This window comes from Protopterus annectens, chromosome 8.part0, assembly GCF_019279795.1.
Source record: "Protopterus annectens isolate FY-2018-M chromosome 8.part0, PAN1.0, whole genome shotgun sequence".
In the NCBI taxonomy this organism is placed as follows: Eukaryota; Metazoa; Chordata; order Ceratodontiformes; family Protopteridae; genus Protopterus; species Protopterus annectens.
The window spans coordinates 20,223,349-20,244,531 of record NC_056741.1 but is presented as its reverse complement, the minus strand read 5'-3'; the positions used below and the strand labels follow the sequence as shown (position 1 = coordinate 20,244,531).

Sequence of the window (21,183 nt, the reverse complement as noted above, 5' to 3'; positions counted from 1 at the left end):
GAGAGAACTAGCATATCTACGGGGAAAAAATGAAGAGCAGACTTTGGCACTGCTCAGAAGTTTACAAACAGCCCTGGATACAGCAAATCTGTATCTGGACTAGACTAGTTACAGGAAAGGTGGGAAACAAGCACAAATGTGTGCTTTTAATCCAGAAAGTTGAAAGAGATGAAAAAAACTACCCAAACAGCCAATAAGTTACAATTTCTGGGCCAGAAACCACTCCACTTGTGGTATTTAGGCTACCTAGTGCTTACCACTCCCACTGATAAAACAGAAGGCTTCCCTCCAACACAGAAAGGCTTGGGGGGCTGAAAAGCTTGCAAACAGTCCTGGATACAGCAAATTAGTATCTGGACTAGACTAGGTACAGGAAAGGCAGGAAACACGTGCAAATGCAGGCTTATAAACCAGAAAGTTGTAAGAGATGGAAAAACTACCCAAATGGCCAATAAACTACAATTTCTGGGCCAGAAACCACTCCTCTTGTGGTAGCAAGCTACCTAGTGCTTACCACACCCACTGATAAGCTAGAAGGCTTCCCTCCAACAAAGAAAGGCTTGTGGGGCGCAGAAGCTTAAAAACAGTCCTGGATACAGCAAATTTGTATCTGGACTAGACTAATTAAAGGAAAGGCAGGAAACAAGCTTAGAATTTTTTTTCTAGCAGCTAAACATTTAAATAACTGAATTCAGTTATTGTTTTATTCAACTCTGAACAGTTAAAAAGTGCCAAAAAATATACTTATCAGCTGAGAAGCACACTCGGTCAGAACACAAGGAGATTCCAGCAAAGTTTTTTTTTTTTTTTTTAGTAAATTGGAAAGGGAGAAAGGAGGACCAGAAGATAATTGGTTAAGAACCTAAGTGGGTTGGCCTTCTCAAATGTTCTCTCTGTATTAGGTAGAATAAGCTAATGACACTAGATTGGGAGGAGTGTTTCAGATCAAATTTACAGTAGGGGTGGGCAACTGCAAAGCTACCAAGTATAAGAACAAGACACCAATAGGCAGCAGGGGGTGAACTATTACAGCTAGCAGCTACAGTAGTTTAGGCAGAAAACACTACAGAAATATTTATCACAGCAGAAAAACAGCCATTAAATGAAAGTTTTTAGAGAATGCCTTTAACTGCAAACAAATCAGTTATATGATACACTCCTTGGCAGGAAATCAGAACAAACAATCAAACAAACAGATCATGCCTGCTCAACCTGGTTGACTTCTTTGAGTCAGTCACCAGAGCGGTGGATGAAGGTAAGGCAGTTGATACAGCCTACCTCGATCTGACCAAGGCCTTTGATATCATTTCTCACTCAGGAATTATGGATAAACTCAGCAAACTAGGCATCAACCCCTATATCGTTAGGTGGATTGCAAATTGGCTCACAGATAGAACCCACAGTGTGAAAGTAGAGGACTCCAAGTCAGACTGCCGACCACTCATGAGTGGAGTCCCACAGAGATCAGTCCTGGGTCCTCTCCTGTTTGGCATCTACCTCTCAGATGTCCAGGCCAACAACACGGAGGGACTTTGGCTGATCAAATTCATAGATGACTGCAAGCTGGGAGCCATTATTAACTCCCAAAGTGATGTAGACATCCTACAGAAAGTCCTCACTGACACCAATGACTGGTGTTGAAACCATGGCCTTAAGTTTAATGCCAAAAAAGCTTTGTCATCCCCTTAGGAAAAAACTCAGTTCCCACTAATTACCACATCGATGGGAGCCCACTGAACACTGAGGGTGTTATAAGAGATCTGGGGACACAGGTTGACAGCAACCTCTCCTTCGACCACCACATTGCCACTGTGGTCAGTAAGTCCTTTATGTGGCACATCTCATTACCAAGGGTTTTGCATCCAGGAAGAAAGAGGTCATCATTTCTCTCTGCTCTTCCCGCATTAGACCAATCATAGAGTATAATGCCCCATTTGGCATGTACCTCACTAGACACCTGCAACAGCTGGAGAGGCCAAAGAAGTACTTCACAAAGAGGATCCTAGGCCTTAAACACATGTCCTACATGGACAGACTCAAAAAACTCCAGCTATTCTCTATCTCATATCGTCTGCTAAGAGGCGATCTCTGCTTGACTTACAAAGCCATGTCTGACCCATCTCTGTTAGAAATGCTACATCTAAAGAAATCCCAATCCCTCCACACCACATGCTCCAGAGACCTCAACCTCATTACTACAATCAACTGAACATGCTGGAGGGACAGGTTCATAACCCAGAGACTGCCCATGCTCTGGAATAGACATCCCATACATGTCAAGCAGAGCTCCTCACTAGCCCTCTTCAAGCGAAATTTTGATGAGTGGATGGGAAATAGAAAGTTCACCCTGGGGATCACTCCAGTGGCTCTGCTTCATAGAGACACTGGGAACTAATGACGGGTGCCACAATGCCAGGGCACTTCTATGGGCTAGCCTTGTAAAGGCCCCAGGCCCATTAGCCTAGTACACACCTATGAACCTATTCATAGGTTCATAGATTAGTACTAGGCTAACTGACCCGTGGGCCATTTTAAGCCTAGCCAATTACCCCATGTGAGAATCGAACCCTGCACCTTGTGTCTGTAAGGTGAACACCTTAACCATTATGCCAACCCCTTCCCCTTTTATGTATTATATGTATATTTATATGTCTTTTTTTTCATTTACTGAATTAATTTCTGATTTTTGAGACCAATAGGGGACAGTACAGTGGTTTACTGGTAAGATCTCTGCCTCACAGGTCTGTAATATGTCTGTCATTCCCAGTATGTGTGTGTGTGTGTGTGTGTGTGTGTGTGTGTGTGTGTGTGTGTGTGCGTGTGTGCGTGTGTGCGTGCGTGTGTGCGCGTGTGCGCGTGTGTGCGTGTGTGCGTGTGTGTGTGTGAGTGTGTGTGTGTGTGGAGTCTGCATGCTCTTCCTGTAACCCTGTAGCTTTTTTCATGATACCCTGCTTTCCTCCCAAAAACTAAATTGTTCACATACATTGCATTTATCATTTCCCTTCTGGCCTGAGTTGTAGCTAAAAAGGGTCAGAGTCTGACTGTTAAATTACCCAGTTAACAAATGAATAAATTAAATTATGTAATATTGTAGTGTCACTGTGTATTATTGTACCACTTGACACTGCTGACTCTGTGTCTGAACAATTTCTTTTGGACCAGTTCAGTTTACCCAGTTAACAAGTGAATAAATAAATACAGGAGCACAGAGCTGTTGTTTTGTGCTTACATGTGAATAATAAGGACTGTTGTTAATATAGAGCATACTTCTACCTTTGGATAATAGGTTATACATAAAAAAACAGGTTAACTTACTAGCCATTTGGGTAACAAACTGTTATAAAGTAAATAAGTAGAGCACAAATCAGTCATACTAGATCTCAGTGGTTACTCTAAATATAGTCAAACAAAACCTGCAGTGAAGTCAGAAGTGGGAGGTGGCCTTGCTGTGACTTTCTGACCTGTTTCTGAATTACAGACATCTGATTGTCTGCTCTTTTAATTGAACATTAATGCTGATTGGATTAGATGGCTATTGGGGTGGGACAGAGAAATAATGTAGTACAGGCGTCCTGGATGAAACCCCACTTCTTTTTTATTGCTTTTGGTATGTTGTAGGAGGAGTTGTGAGTCAAGTGCATCTAGTTCTGCCATTATGGTGAGGGTTAGACTTAATGGGTGTCTGTGTGTGGAAATTTTGTACGCTGAGGCTTTATCTTTCAATGTAATACACCATAAACCATAATCGTAACAATAATAATTTATCCTCTGCCCTGTTCTTGGATCTCTCCAATGCATTTGATATGGTTGATCACCAACTACTAATCCACACCCTTAAAACATTCTACTTAGATACTAAAGCCCTTCAATGGTTCCAGTGTTATCTAAGTGGTAGACAGCAGGCTGTCCTTTGGCAAAAAAAAACTATCTAACCTCCTACCCTACTCCCTTGGTGTTCCCCAGGGTTTTATAATAGGTTCTCCATTTTCATCAATGACCTTTACACTGTCATCCCAAAAGTCAGCTGTATTCAATATGCATACGACTCCACCCTGATCTGCTCGGCCACATTCCAGACAGATCTGTGGCCATTAACCCAGAATGCTTTCAACATAGTGGAAAACTGGCTTTCTGGTCGTTGTCTGATCTTAAACCCCCAAAAAACAAAGCTGCTACTTTTCCTCCTGACTCATAGGTCCACTGCATTTTCCTTTACCATAAAATCCGGTAATGGCACTATAATCTCCTCAGACACCTCTACAAAATTACTAGGTGTTATCATAGATAATAATCTTAAATTCGACTTGCATGTCAATCAAACTATCAAAACCATCAATAAAAAAACTAGGATCACTTTACATGATTAAATCCTTCCTAACCCCACTGGCTAGAATTGCCATTGTATGCCCTCATCTACTCTTCTCCACACATCCCCTTTACTCAGCAACTTAAACAAGTCTGTTCTCAACAAACTCTCTACCAGCTGCAACCACATTGCCAGATTTGCCACTGGTTTGCCCTTTAGGACACACCGTTGTAGAAATCTAAACGAGCTTGGGTGGCTGGGATTGCCCAACCTGATCCAGTATAACCAACTTATTGTGGCATATAAAGTTCTTAACCATCCTGACAATACACCTGCACTTTAAAACATTATTACCCCCTTTAATAATCCTAGACCTCTGTTTTTCCAATAGATTTCTAGTTCAAACTGTCAAAACTAATAACTCAGCTGGAGACTCTCTGTTTGTCAACTCTGTAGGCAGAACCTGGAATTCCCTCCCAGCTGATATTACCCTACAAACCACCTTGAGTCAATTTAAGAAAAGACTCAAACAGTATTTGAAACTAAACTGTCTATGTCAATGTATCAAACCTGACTAACTCTCTTCTAGTATGGTGTTAAAAAACTGTAGTTTAGCTTAGTTGTGTTACATATCCTGGTCTTACACCTGGGTTTTCTCAAACATTGGAACTGTATAACTTGATATTTAAGCATGTAACCAGTGTATAAATTGTATTAAGTACTCTTATCTGCTTGTACCTTGGAGCTTTTCTCCCCGGGCCTCCGCTGAAAATGGATATGAATCCAGTCGGACTATCCCGGTCAACAAATGTAAAATAAATAAATAAAAATAATATTTGTTTATGGGCTGTTTGTAATAGTTTGGTGTAATAGTAATATTTCAATGGCTTTAGCGTATATATATTTTCAACTTCTTTGTATAATTTTTTTCCTACTAAATTGTGTCATAGGAAATTTGATGTAGTTTAGGATTGTGTTCTGGCCTTTTGTGCCTTTATGTACATTCCATTATTTAAATTTTTTTACTTCCCAAGCTGTTATCTGTTTTCTTGGACATACTTGTCTTGCATCCTCTCTACTCTAAACAGAGTATAAAGGATTAATCCAGATAAAATCACTTTAGCTAGCAGATCTAGAAGACTCTCTCTCTCTCTCTCTTTGACACCCTCTCTGTGGGAGAATAAAGACACATTGTTGAAATTTCCAGTAGTTTATTACAAGAACGCTCGCCCATCTACCTACTTAACTGAATAAACTACTGGAAACTTCAGGTATTTATTTTATTTATTTTACATTTGTTTACCAGGAAAGTCTGACTGGACACTAATCCTTTTTCAGCTGAGGCCTGGGGAGAAATGCTCCACATAAAGCATATAAAAAGCACATGACAACAAAATTAAGATCAATATAGAATAAGATTCAGAGTACTCATTGACAATATATAGGTAAATCATGTATCACCAAGGAAATGCACATAACAGGATATTAAGCATTTGTATATAGTGAAGGCAAGAGAATGTGCATCTTTATAAATAGAAGAACAACATATAATAAAATAATGTGCTCATGTTGACAGTATACAGGTAGATCACAGAGAAACTGTACAAAAGTGGTTATTAAGCATTCTAACAAAGTAAAAAACAAGAGTGGGATTACCCATTTGTAGATTAAAATCATTAGATGCAATGTACAGAGACATAAACATTGAGGTCAGCATTGTTCTTACAGTATTGACAGCAAAGAAAGAAAACCATTAACCTGGAGTAGTGCATGAACATAGCCATATATTAAATAAGGGAGTGTTTAGTATTTTTTTAAAATGAGATAGATTGGTCATATAAGTTATATTATTAGGCATTGTGTTCCAGATTTTAGCTACAGTAAAATCCCCATTATCTGTAACTTAAAAAAACAGCACTCTTAAGCAACCAGCATTTGATTGGCTTGCATGCCGGCATACAAGCCAATCAAAAATCGCAAAGCAGAGCTACTTCTACACAATGCAGAACAGCCAGCAGTTCCGCATAGAGTAGAAGTAGCTCCACTTTGCAATTTTTGATTGGCTGATATGCCGGTATACAAACCAATCAAAAATCACAAAGCATATTCCAAGCAACCAGAACATACACTTAACCGACATCTACCAATCCCCACAGGTTCTGGTTAAGTGAGACTGTACTGTATATAGTTTGAGAAGAGGGAGTCTCCTGCAGCATTCTTGGCCTTGGTTACATTTATTAGGGATTTGTTGCTTGACCAAAGAATCCTGTTACTGGAGTATGGTTGTAGTAGATTTTGGAGGGCAGGGGGTTTCTGTGGTTGGATGGAATTTTATGGGCCATAGTTAGTTGGTTATAGAGTAAGACCTGAGGAAGTTCTAACCAGTTAAGTTGCTTGAGTGCTGTACAGAGATGTGACTTGAAGGGAGTGTCTATTGCAAACTTGGCAATTTTGTTATAACAGGAATCAAATTTTGCTAAATCAGATTTTCTTAGATTGGTGAGACTAGGTGAGGCATAGAGGAGAGTCAAGATTAGATGTGTTTGTGCTACAGTTGATTATTTTGTAAGAGTATACCAAGTTTTTTTGTGTACTTTATGGTTTGTGAATTACGGATATCAAATCTCATGTTGCTATCTACCATAACTCCCAGGAGTTTAATGGGAGGTACAGGTACGATGATTGTATTGTTCTTGGACACAAGGTTAAATGAAGGGAGGGGTACAGGAGGCCTTTTAGGATGGAAAAGTGTGAGCTTAGTTTGTTGGGGTTCAGAATTAGCTGGGAATTAGTTAGCCATGGTTTAACTGCAGAGAAAGAATTTTGTGTATTTCACTGTAATCCTTGCATTGTAGAAGCAGTACATATCAGTGTAGAATCATCTGCATACTGAATAACAGAAGCATGTGGTGTTGAAGTATAGAGATTGTTAATAAATAGAGAGAAAAGTAGGGGGAACTGGATCAAGGCTTGTGGGACACCTAGAGTAACAGGAAGAAGAGGAGAGAGGTTTTGTTGTCATAGTACTGTTTGCTGATGCCCATTTGGATAGTCTTGGAACCGAGCAGGAGTAGACTAGCTTAGATTCAATTCAGAGAGGATACTGATCAGTTTACTATGTGAGACCATATCTAAGGCTTTGGATAGATCGAGAAAGATAGCGGATACAAATTTGCCATTATTTCTGTGATGGTTAACTGTTAGTGAAAGACATTAAATCAGTGGTAGTACTGTGGAAGGGACGAAAGCCATGTTGAGTACTGGACAGTTGTTAGTATGTAAGTAATGCATTATCTGTGTGTGTATACATTTCTCTAGTATCTTGAACAGGGGATAAAATCGAGCTTGGTCGGTAACCGGACAGTTCTGTTGAGTTGCCTCCTGTATGTAATGGAATAACGTGACATTTTCCAAACAGCAGGTGCACAATGTTCATAAATGGATCTGTTAATAAGGATGGATTATGGGAAGGTGATTCCACCTGCAGCTATTCTTAGGAAATTTGCTTGAAGGCTATCCGCAGCTAGAGATGTGGGCTTTAGTTTTTTTTATTTTGTAAGTTGAGACCGGTAGTAAGAAGATATTGTTGTTATTCTGAGTTATCAGAGGATCTGGTATATTGGTTAAAATAGTCTCAGTGCAGTATTTATTGAATGTTATCTGGATTGGTAGTAGATGGGGAGGGAGTACCAGCTTTACCTGGTAGGAGTATTTTATTAATAGCTGACCACAACTTTTGTAGATTGTTTTGGTGTTTAATTTGGGTCTAATAGTGGAAGTTTATTTTATCCTGTTTGACTAGTCTCTTTTCTTTATTTTTGAGTTCCTGGTAAGATCTTTTAGTGGCTAGTGTCCTAGTTTTGTGAAAGAGAACCCAACTTTGTCTCTTGATTTTAGTATTGGCCTGGTTTCTTTGCTTAGCCATGGGGCAAAGTTGGATTTGATTCTTAACTATTTCAGAGGAGCTTGTATATTTAAAATATTTAGGAAGGTAGACTTAAAAACTTGACGGCATCCTCTAGGGGAAGATGCTTAAGTGATGCCCAGTTACGATGGTCTGAGGGTAGATGAGAACTTTTTGGTGTTGAAGTTATTTTTGTTTCTTATTAGATGGTAAGTAGTATGTTTAGTAGGGCATATATGATGCCTGAGCAGAAATGGTGGGAGATGATCACTAAGGCAGTCTTGGAGACAGCCAGAGTGAAAGGAAAGGGCTGGTTTATTTGTTAATATCCAATCAAGAATGGATTGTTTATCGGTTGACACTCCTGGTGGGTGTTGTATAATTTGGTTAAATACATGGAGGTTGATGTGATTTGTGGGGTTTTGAGAGTTACAAGTTGACCAGTCTATATTAAAATCTCCCATGATTATTGTTTCCTGGGGCAGCATTTTAGTAGTCCAATGCAGTATGTTTTCTAGAGTGGAGAGGTTGTTTCTGGGTGGTATATAGCTTTCTATCATATTTACCTGTTTTTTAGAATTAATTTGTAGTTTTGTAAAAATCACTTCAGCATTGTCAAAGATGGGGGCATGCTGGTTTGATATTTCAAGGGTAAGATGATTTTTAAATAGAATGGCTACTCCACCACCCCCTTTTGCCCTTTCTGTCCACCCATAGGATATTATACCCAGGAGCTAGAATTTCATTATGACTAGTGTCAGGTTTTAGCCGTTTTTTGGTTACTACTACAATATTGGGCGAGTGTAGAGCAAGACCGGCACGACGTTCATGGATTTTGTTTGCATACTTCTAATATTGATGTTTAATAGTAAGAGGTCACCTGCCTTTCTAGGGTGATTTAGTAAACACTGGGAAAGGGTGGTATGTTGGGGAGGTGTATGGTTTAGGTTAGTCTTTGGGCCAGGGTTTGGGTGAATGTCTCCACTGAGAGTTAGTTTGGATGCTATATTAATTAATCTTTTTAGGGCTTTAACTAAACACCTATCATATTTTAGGGAGACACTGAACTGGGCATGGTTGACAGGTGAAGTGTTAAATATTTAGAAAGATATGTTTGGTTTAACTTTTTGTGGGAAGGAGAATGGGGTGGTTTGGTAGTGAACTGACTCTTTTAAGTTGATGTGGTAAGAGGTAAAATGGGCAGCTAATGGCAGGATTATTAGAACAGCAGTATATAAGTGTAACATATTATTAAAGAGGAGGCAATTAGTAGAAGACAGCATTTGTTATTAGTTGTTATACAGTGCTGTTATGAGGTATGGGATTAAAATATCTGCTATCTAAGTGACTGAGTAGATTTACTAAGGGTTTGAAGGGGAGGGGTTGGTTAATTAAGTGGTGCTGAGAATTAGACAAGTTATCTTTGGTGGTTGGGTGAAGTGGGTGGTGGGATCGGCTTATTTTAAATAAATGCAGGTATTGTGGGGATGAGTGGGAAATGGGGGCAGAGGATAGGGGAGCAGAGGGAACACAAACATAGCGAGTGCGTATGGAGCAGGCTGGACCTGGACCCTGATTGCTTCTGATGTCCAAAGATAATCAATCAGGTGCCTTTATTCCTGTCACAGGGAGGGTATAAGAGAGAGAGAGAGTCTCCCAGATCTGCTAGCTAAAGTGATTTTATCTGGACTAATCCTTTGTACTCTGTTTCTTGTTAGTCCTGTCACCGTCTGGGTCACAGGTGGGATACAAGACTTCAGTTGAGCCCTCTGGCTTACCGTTGTCCTTTCTACTCTAAGTACTGCTTTTCAGACCATGCCCGCTAATCCAGATTTAGGATTTTGGCATTTACTGTTTAGCACAACATACACTATGCAGGATGGATCAGTTTGCTAAACCTTTGACTACGAATTCTGATGCTGCTAAGCACTGAAGTTAGAAGGTGATGTGCTCATATACTCTTTTAAGACTATAGCATATACTTGCTAATATTGGCCAGCTGCTGGATTTTTGAGTATTGATAGGTAGTAACATTATGGATCCAGCGGCACTTTTATTTCTGTTTGTGCTCACCTGTCTCTTAATTCTGTCTCTTTGTATTTTTTAGGAAGTTGTCCTGGATGCTGAATCCCCACCCTCTCTTTAAGTGCATCTTCTATATCAAAGTCTTTTGCATGTTTTAGTACCACTTGGGACTGATCTTTATTGCTATATTGAGAAAACTGTGGTAGGCTAATGTAGATGTACACTAACAAAATGTATAAATCACTGAAACTAAAATGGCAACATTTAACATTTGAGCCTTGCTTATTGTTAAAAATGATATCTTTATATTGTGTAGCTTATAAAGTAAGTTACAAGTCTGCACCAGTACCTTGGTTTACAAACAATAAATACAGCTTTTCCAGACTTGGTGGAATGAATTATTCATTTAGCAGATTCGAAGAAAAGGATACTTGCTCAAAACCATGCATGTTGCAATCTGGCTGCAGTAGTACAAAACAGAACCCACATAAAAGTAAGTTTTGTAACTTTTAGAGAGCGATTGCACAAAGCAAAAGAGAAGTAATTAAGTGTGTATGCTAGCAATGAAATTTGCAGTCTTGTAGATGTGTATGCAGTATGGCCCAAAAGAACATTCAGCTGTTTTGTTATCCTAGAGCTGATTAGTAATGACAGTGCCAGTTTACGAAGGATTTTAGGGAGGCATTAATACGTTGCAAGTAGATGTTTCTAAAAGTAATCTCCACCTGTAGTTTAGAAACTGAACCTGCTGTGTTTGTATGCATTACCAGTAAGAGAGCTCTTCAGTATTACAGGTTGAATTGAGGAGGAAGGTTGCGTGTTCTAGTTTAACTTGTTTCCTTTCTCTGGATGGTGTGAGTGAATATGGATAGCTGCATGGCTTACAAACAGGACATGGAAAGTATCATACAGCAGTTACGCAGGTGAAATATTTGGTTACAGTCAGGGTGTTCCACAGGGCTCTGTCCTAGGCCCTTACTTGTTTAGATTGTATCTTTCAGATCTACCTTTTTCATATGAGGTGTTCTACAGGCTGTATGTAAATGACCTGAAATTGGGTAAACTGATTACACGTGTTACCGATATGGAATGTCTGCAAAAGAACTTGACTAAATTGACCATTTGGACATAGGAGAGTATGTTGATAAATACATCAAAACTAAACATATGACATTTGGGAGACATAAGCTGAAAGGTGCATATTTAATATAGCACACAGTGATTGAAACTGTAGATTCATGTAAGGACCTGGGTACATGTGTAGATTGAGCTTTGAGTTTTTCTAATCATTTCAACCAATTGGTTAATGATAGTTATAGAACTTTAGGTTGTATAAAAAGATTAAGTCATTGTTTTTAGTTACATTAGACCCAAACTTGAATATGAAATAACAATATGGAAACCTTATAAGAAAACAAGCATGAGTAAACTGGAAAGACTACAGCGGAAATATACCGAAGACCTCCATAGATATGAAAATTTAAGTTATTATCAAAGACTAAAATACCTGAACTTGTACAGTGTCTCTTATAAATATTTAAGCAGAGATTTTATTCAGCTATATAGTGCATTTAGAAACATCTACTTCAGGGAATGTTTGAGGTTATCAAAAAGGTTGTCTAATGATTCTCTACTACTGTGTGGAAGATTCTGTAGTAATGATTCTCTACTACTGTGTGGAAGATTCTGTAGGAATGATTCTCTACTACTGTGTGGAAGATTCTGTAGGAATGTCAAGTGTACTAATTGGTTCTCCGAGACAGCAGCATGGAACAGACTACCAATTACATTAAAGCAAGCACTAGTTTAGATATTTTTAAGAACACCCTAGGCACTTATTATGGGAACAACTATTTTGATATATTGGTAGGCTTGATTATTGATATTTGTATGTATGAATGTATGAATATTAGCTTTCATTTTTTTTCTTTTAAATGTCAAAATGGGCTCAGAATCTAAAGAAATAAACTGATTTTTACTGTACGTTGAGATGTTTGAGACGTATGTCAAATGTGATGAAGCAATAATTGAATCTCACAAGACACTTGGATTTATAGTAAGTAATATGTTGCATGGGGTAGTCTTCCCACCCCTCACCCTCTACTCACCCTCTACTCACTTATCCATGTATGCTTTGTGTCCACCTTCTGTCTCAAATGTGGAGCATTTACAAAAACGAACAACTTCAACATGGAAATTCATAGCATGGTTAACTGTTTCATCATACTATAATTCAGGTTATTACCATGGGTATTAACATTTTTATTCTTTTCAAATATGGAGCATAGCATTTTTGACTCAAAATGGTTCTCATGAAGTACAGTTGAAGTATGTAGCTCCAGGAGGTGAGGAAGCAAAAGCAGTTATCCCTCCTGTCCACAGCACTTTAGTACAGGAACTGTAAGCAGGGTCTCCACTGCCTTGCTTAAGCATGTTTTTCTCCATGCTCCCACAGAGAGAAGGGAAAATAGAGGAAGTGCCTTCACTCATGTCTACAGTGAATGTAAAGCTGTACACCTTAACTATAAAACCTGCAGAAAATAGGATATATGCTGCATACCCAGTAATCAGGAATTTGGGAAAAGACTACTTTTGGGGAGGGCATAAAAATCAGTTGGCGTTTTAGCAAGGGTGTGTTGTCTAATCAAAACATGCCACTCGCATAGTAAGCTTTAGGGCTGTAGTAACTATTTATATGCAGCTTCTGCAGCCTTTTGGGGTACCTCTTTCATTTAAGAGGAAAGTCCAAACTCTCAATGTGCTGACTTTGCCACAAATATTAAGAGCAGTTCCTGGTTAATAACCTATAATACCTCTTCCCCCCTGTGCTATTGTAGCAGAAGCAGCAATGCCTGAAGAGTCTGTGGTTGGTTTTAGAATTACATCAGTGGTTTGGTTCAACAGTAGCACACATTGCATATTTTATATGGGATTTGAACCACTGCTTTTGCTAGTAAACTAGGGCTTTAGATCATTGCCTGAAGAGTTTGTCTGGGTGATAACCTACTCTAAGGAACAAGCTGTTACAACTTGAGCTTTAGGCCTTGTTTAGGGATGATGGAAAGAAGAGCATGGACACGCTAAGTCTTTTACTCACTGTCTTCCTAGATTTGGCCACATTAGTAGACTAGTAGCTTATTCTGCTTTAAAGAGTGGAAAGGTGGAGAATGTTGCCATTAATGACCCTTTCATTGGGCCAAAATGCATGATGAGTGCAGTTTAGTACGTTAGAACTTACTAGATATTATAAATCATTGGTAAGCTTGAGTTTTAAATACCAAATGTATGCAACAGGTCTATGTTCAAGTATGATTCCACTCATGGATGTTTTAGGGTACTGTTATAGCAGAGAATGGAAAACTCGTGATCAATGAAATGAGTACACCCCTTTTTTAGTATTAACTAATACTTGGGTGGTGCATAGTAAGAGTGTAGTGGTAACAAGGGTGCCTGTACTAAACTTGGGTTTAATATGAGAATGTAGTACTAATTTTGATAGTTTTCATTCGCAGGCATGACCCCATAACATCAAGTGAGGAGATGCTGATGCTGAGTGTGTTGTGGTGTCCATAAAGGTATTTATGACAACAGAGAAGGCTTTTGCAAGTTGTGTTATTGGGTCTCATTACATTTTGAAGGTGGACTAGCTAGAAGGGAGCTGGGAAAGTGGGTATCAGAGGGAGGGAAAGCTGTGATTTAACTGCCTATATGATGTAATGAGTAGTTACTGCCTTGAGGATGGTAAGAAAGTGCAGGCACAAAATGAGGTGATAGTCTTTCAGAATGGATGCACATTCTCAACAGTTTTATTTTAACACTAATTTTCTAGGCTCACCTGAAAGAAAGTACAAAAAGGGTTGTCATAACTGCTCCCTCATCTGATGTTTGTTGTTGGAGTGAATCGTGAAAAGTATGACAACAGTCTGAAAATAGTCAGGTAAGGTCCTTTTGAATTTGGGCAAGATCAGAAATAGGATAGTGTAAAATTCGGCCTATTTACACATAAAACGTAAATTGTCTAGTATTCTGCATGTTAGCTTTCAGTGCTCTCTAACCTGTGAAAGTTCAACATTGTGTGTAGATTTGAAGTCCTAGCTAGCTTTTCATTATAAAAAGCAGTATTTGCTGTTTTTGCTAACATTTTCTCCTCTTGCAGCAATGCCTCCTGCACTACCAACTGCCTGGCTCCCTTAGCAAAAGTTATCCACGACCACTTTGGTATTGTGGAAGGACTCATGGAGAGCCACGTTTTGTTGTAAGTCTGATGGGTGAGCGCAATTAATGGCATTTGATGGGAGACTTTTAAGGCTTCTATTATAACCCAAGCATCCATCCAGCTACACATAAAAGTGAAGGGTAGGGTTGGAACATTTGCTTGTGTGTTATACTAAAGCTGATGCATCTGCCATACATGGTGCAATAGGCAGATGGAATTTGGGGGAAGGGAAGAGGAACTTAATTCAGCATCACTAATACTGTAAATGTGGGCATGTTGAGTGCTGGTGGGCTGATGTGCAGAAATTGTTTTGTTTTTTCAGACAACTGTCCATTCTTATACGGCCAGTCAGAAAACTGTGGATGGTCCTTCTCGAAAATGTGGCACGATGGTAGAGTGGCTGCTCAGAATATCATTCCAGCATCCACTGGTGGAGCCAAGGCAGTCGGCAAAGTTATTCCAGAACTGAATGAGTGTACTTGGCTATCGGGGGGGGGAGTGAAAAGGCAAGAATGGAAGGGGATCTGCACTGTGTAAAACTGCTTTGAGTGATGGGTTCTATAACCTGTCTCCTCCTATCTGGGAACTAGGGTACCTGAACTTAATGCAAGAGTTTTAGGGGAAGGCACATGCACTACCAGTTTAAATATGGGAAGTCTTTGCAAAAATTCTTGCCTATGGCCTACTATTGTAGTTTAGTTTGTCCATTGTTTTTTTTAGATATGCATGTTAAGGTTTTGGCAGCTATTGAAATGAGATGACTGCTGCTTACAAGCTGTTTGTTTTCAAAACCCTGTTTGAAACTGTTTAGTTAGCCAGTGCAGTGGTGTACCTTGGTGTCATTTTACCACACTCATGACAAAATGATAGTCCTGTTTGGTAGCATTTGATACTGGTAGCCACTAAACTGTAGTGGGGGGTGGTGCAAGTTTATCAACTTAGGGTAGTCGATCCTTGTAGTGCTGATTGTTCATAGTATCAGGTTAAGTGTCAAAGCTGAAGGCCCGCATGGCCAAAAAGTCCTGTAACTACAAAAATATGCATTAAAAGGTGTATCTGTCTCTCCAGGGTGCATTTGGTTTTGTGGCGGGATCTGTGCTACATAAAACAATGGCTTCTCACAACTTGTAAAACCCCTTTTTTACATTACAGGAAGTTGACTGGAATGACATTCCATATTCCAATGCCTAATTGCCTATCCTGCTGCTATACTCAAATCAATGGGGAAGGCTATATTTGCAATTCGAGCAAGACATTGACTTCCTAACACTGCATTGTTATCTAGAACTGACTTCCTAACTCTGCATTCTTATCTAGAACTGACTTCCTAACTCTGCATTCTTATCTAGAACTGACTTCCTAACTCTGCATTCTTATCTAGAACTGACTTCCTAACTCTGCATTCTTATCTAGAACTGACTTCCTAACTCTGCATTCTTATCTAGAACTGAGGGTTCGTGAACTCCTTTCTGGTCTTTTCTACATCTATAGAAAGTTTTGATGTGATGAGTTGCCACATGACCAAGTTCCTTGCCAAGGTTCACTAATCTGAATGAATCTTATTACCTTGTTTGCATTTTGACCAAAGTTCAGACATTAATAGGGGGATGAAAAGGTCCTTGGGAGTGTTGATTTCTAATGGACTTAGGGAGTACATGATTGCTTAATGGGATTCATTTTTCAGGTTGTTTCAGCAGGCTTCAGTGGGGATGATCGTTCTTCAGTGTTTGATGCTGAAGCTGGAATTGCTCTCAATGAGCACTTTGTCAAGCTAGTGTCATGGTAAGTATATTCTGGTCTGCCACTATTATACTGAGTTTATTCCTGTGGATTTGCGAGCCTGCCAGCCTAGGTCAAATACAGAAGCAGTCTTGAACTGCAAAGAACACTCTGCAGTTCTTGATTTGGGGACTTGACCACGGTTGTTAAATGCTTTTTAGCAATTTTAGCAGTGCTCAACTGTTAACAAGATTGAGATTTGAGACCAAGGAGTTTGAAGGCTGGGTTTCATCCCTAGTGAATGGGGACAGCTGAAGAGATGACAGTATTAATCTTAGCATCAATTTGCCTTCAGTCTTGGCCTTACCCTCCCCCAAAGTACTGAAAAGTAGGACTTGGTCAGGATTAGTGGCTGGCACTTGGTGACCTGGTGCACTGCTCTTACTGTGTACAGCTCCCTGGTAGAATATTCCCAGAATTTAAAGGTGGATGCAAGCTCTGTAAGAAGGGATGGAAGGTCACTATGGCCTAAAATGTTTCAGCCATGTGGGACACTGAAGTAGGATCAGTGCTAGGGGTAGCTGATGGAGAGAGTTGGTGATCACACCCAACTTGGGAACATCTGGGGGGGGGGGGTTTGCAAAGCATCCAAATTGGAGGACCTAATATATCAGCTGTCTGTTTGGGATGAGTAATTGGTTGAAAGTGGCTGTAACCATTCAAGTTCCAGCATGGTTGGTATCTATCTTTTTCATGTGAGCATACAGGAAGGGCATGGTATTGAGTAATTTGCCTTTTCTAGATTCCTGCACTTCCACAGTATCTTCCCTTCCCAGCATGTAAAATGGTATGAGGGGAACCAACTTATAGTCAAGTGTGGCTCAGTGTACCTGATCAGAATTTTTTTACTGAGCTTTGAAGTACAATGTAGCAATTTAGCAACTAAGATGTAACCAAGGCCAGATCAAGCACTAGGTGACCTGGGCAGCTGCCAAGCCCCCTTACCATGAGGGGGTCCCAGTCACAACATTACACTATAAAGCTTTCTTTCCTGCGTGACTGCATACCGTCACTTTAAAAATTAAAAAAATTAAGTTTTCCTGCTTTGCCTTTAGCCATGTCCGGCTGCTTCCTTCTTTCAGCCAATGAAGTAGAAGCAGACATTCAAAGATGGAGCAGCGTGAAACTAGAATACAGTAAAAACAGCGTTTGGAGTTAACATCCAGATAATCCAGTTGATGCAGCATTTTATTGGCAGGTGTTAGCCAGTGAATCCATGCAGCATTTTACTTTATTAGGCAGTACAGTGTGTGAGAAATACCCCCACTTGGTTATGGGGCTTGTCAGTCAAACTCTGTACCTTGGTACAGGGGATAAACAGCCTTAATCAAACTGCCAGACCCAATTTCATCTGGTACATGAAATTCATGTTGATGCAAAACCTGTTGATGTAAGTGATTTACAGTAGTTGACAGAAGATGTAGGGAGGTCAAAAATGAGGGGTGTCCTGCAAGAATGAAAGCCCCCAGAAAATTGTACGCTACATGCAATAATTCTGATTTTATGTGTGACTTGTGGGTTAAACAAAAGCTACTGCTAAGGAACACTAAGGAATGAATGAATTAATAGCCAAAACATGTTGCATTTTGGTAATATATTTTTGCAGTACCTTTAGAGCATCCAGCTAATACAAAGGGGTTTAAATTTGTCAGGTCATAGTTTGCATTTGGTGGTGATCAGAACTCAGATCTTTTGCATCCCTTAAGTAGTCATTGTTTATTATTGTGGTACAGTCTTCAAAACAAAAAACACAAAAGCCAGCACAACATAGTCAGCATCCACTTACTTTATTACATAAAAAGGCCACAAACAGACCCGTTTCGGCTAACGAGCCTTCTTCATTGTATCATGCTAATCTAACCCAACCCACAATTTATATAGTCAGTGTCATTTCCCATTAGCAGATCGCAGGTGTTCATTTAATCCCAGTGAAAAAAGTATTCACGCTGTTGGAATAGTTTGGCATTAATTCCATATTTGACAGTCTTCAAAACATCGGATTGTAAAGGATTTCTACATTTAGGTAAAAACTTAATACAGCAGTTAGCAGAGAGAACTAAAGCTCTGACTTGTTAATGAGCTGCTTCCTGTGGTAAAGGTGCAGGTTTGAATCTTTCTGCCTTCATTTACCACGTCTGTATCATGCTATCGAAATCTTACTACATCGAATCAATAAAGGTTGAACTTTATTGATCGAAGTAGTAAAATATCGAATAATATAAAAACAAAAATCAATAAAAAAAACTAACTAGCGTAGGCAGGGGGGCAAGCCCCCCCCTACACCCCCCTACTTAAATATATCAACTCCGAGACCACACTATATTGAGGTAAACAGAAATCTCCCCCTTATGGAGATTTCAGTTTACCTGTGCGATGTTCTGAACTTTCGACATTGTCGTGCCAATATCATATTCAGTATTGTCAGCTTACAACAACGTGAAGTAGACCCTCATTTACCAACTGTGTGACACTGAGCAAGTCATTTAACCAGACAGTGCTTTGGAACAATTGGCAATTTGGGCTAGGCATGTTAGTGGTCTCCAGGGCTACATGCCTAGTAACTATGAACCTGTTTGCCACCCATTCCCTATCGCATAGCTTACCTACCAAAGGAAATGTTATGGCAATATCACCAGCACACTATTTTAATGCAACACAGGCAATTTATTCAAGGACAGCAGGCACTGCATTTGTAGATGAAGCACTGAAATGCAAAGTCTGGCAGCAGTGGCTTCTGCATTAGTAACTCTAATGTGGAATTCAGATGACTTATTTATTTATGTTTGTTTTCCAGGGTAGAGCATTGATTCCCCATAGATCTTTTTCATACTCTGCTTGGGAGCAGTGTCTGGTTAACTGACTTGCTCAGCCAGTTAGGTTCTGCCAAGATTGTATATACTGATTTAGCATGTTATGAGGTAGTTGATATTTCTTGTGCTCTTAAATGCTTAAGTATGCTACACATAGCTGGATCTTATGGTATGATGCTAGTGATCTTTATAAAATTTCATGTAGTTCAAAGCTACCAGGTGTACAGTCAACAATTGGTTATAACTGGGGGGGGGGGGTCAGTGCTCTTTGGATGAAAGTACCTTATGCTTTTATCTGGACATTTTAAAACTGTCAGTCTGGCTTTGCAGTATGTGTGAATTAAGCTGGAATACTTTGGCTATGGCTACTGTGTTTGAGTCAAATTTGAAATGTGACTTTGTTCATAAATGTTGACACCAACATCTGAGGGATGTAGTCAGCAATGTAGCTGTAATTCTTTGGTTTGAGGGATGTTTATGGATATAAATACAGATATCCACTACTGGCCAGATACAGTTTCAATGAATGCATGTTGCAAGGGAAGAGAAGTTAACTGTTGTTCAAGCTAAATCTGTTTTCAATGTGAGACTATTTTGTTTTCTTAAGCAAAATATGTTTGTGCCATAAAATTTGAAATAAAGGTTTTAAATCAAATCTCTAAGCATTGTAAAGGCCAAGAAAATAGTCTGCACACTGACTTGATTGAACCATGCTTAGCATAACTGGGAAGACATCCAAGTAATGGGACACTGGAATGGTTGCAGGGGGGTGGACAGGGGACCTGGTCATTACCCTGCCTAGGTCCCCATTTGACCATGATCCAACTCTGGATGTAACTTGTACTTGTATGCAGTTTTGTTGTACAAAAGTTAAATAGTGCCACTTTTTTCAGGTATGACAATGAGTTTGGTTATAGCCAGCGTGTTGTGGACCTGATGGCCTACATGCACAGCAAGGAGTGACTCCATCGCACTGTGGCAACAAGAGAAGTTACCAAATAACCAGGCTTTTTCCAGCTTTGCACTTGCAACATTCTTCAGTAAGTTATAATGTATATGTCTATAAAATAAAGTAATAAAGCTGCCCTGTGCTTGTTAGGCTAGCATAAGTTATAGTATGTTTAGGCTTTAGCATGACTAAGATCAGTGAGCCTTCAGTTGGTAGTAATGTCTCCACTGGCCTATTTGCCTTATGAAGGGATTTTGGCAATATTGGCTGTTGGAGCTTGAGAATCCATATTGAATTGGTTTTATGGCTAGGCCAAGTATGTTCATTGTGCAGTGGTATTAAGACACACAGTTCTGTTTGTACTGCAAATGATTTGCTTGTGCTTGTTCCTAGCTATTACTATACCTTTTGTAACTTTGTATAAAGGCTGTCATGAGAAATACGTGGGGTGACATCTGTGAGGAAGTCTTAACTAATGAAAGTTGGGAGCTATGTTTTGATCAGGTTGGTTCCATGTGACCAAAAGCCTAGTCAAAAGACTCAAGCTGGTATTCATACTAACTAGGAGAAACTTTATCAGGGCACCATGGAACTTCTCCCTAATCTTAAGTGCCTTGGGATCTTTTACATCCACCTAAGCAGTCACCAACTCTGGCAGATGGGGCCTCTGTTTTGGATCTCATCAGAAGGACTAGTGTTGGCATGTCCTGCCATATCGATGCTAAAGCCGGATTGCCTCACACACTTGTTGCACTAAGACTGCAGCATATGCACACACAAATGGGTTAGTTATTATTCCCTCCAGCACAGCTCTTTTGATTCTGCACCTTTAACTCCTAGTGGGCGTGGCTTCCCTCCAGTACAGCTCTTTTGATTGTGTACCTTTAACTCCTAGTGGGCGTGGCTTCCCTCCAGTACAGCTCTTTTGATTGTGCACCTTTAACTCCTAGTGGGCGTGGCTTGTGCCTTTAAAAAATAAAGTTATCACCTTACAATCCTAACAAATACTCATTGACAGAGGTCAAATATCAATACAATTGTCTTTGCCATCATGTATGCTTCAAGATAAAATATTCTGATATCTTGTACAGGGCATGGTTTTGGAACTATTAATGCAAATATGAACAAGCAATATTTGACGTCTAGAGGAGCAGTAGGAGGTAACTGCAGATGCACCTGGAGGCGTCACTCGGA

General features: G+C 39.7%; 2 pseudogenes; both read left to right on the top strand.

Moving 5' to 3' along the window:
* Positions 1-20,003, top strand: part of LOC122808616 — a 76,371-nt pseudogene extending 56,368 nt beyond the window's left edge.
* LOC122808599 lies at positions 3,656-15,718 on the top strand (annotated as a pseudogene).
* Positions 20,004-21,183: the final 1,180 nt, after the last annotated feature.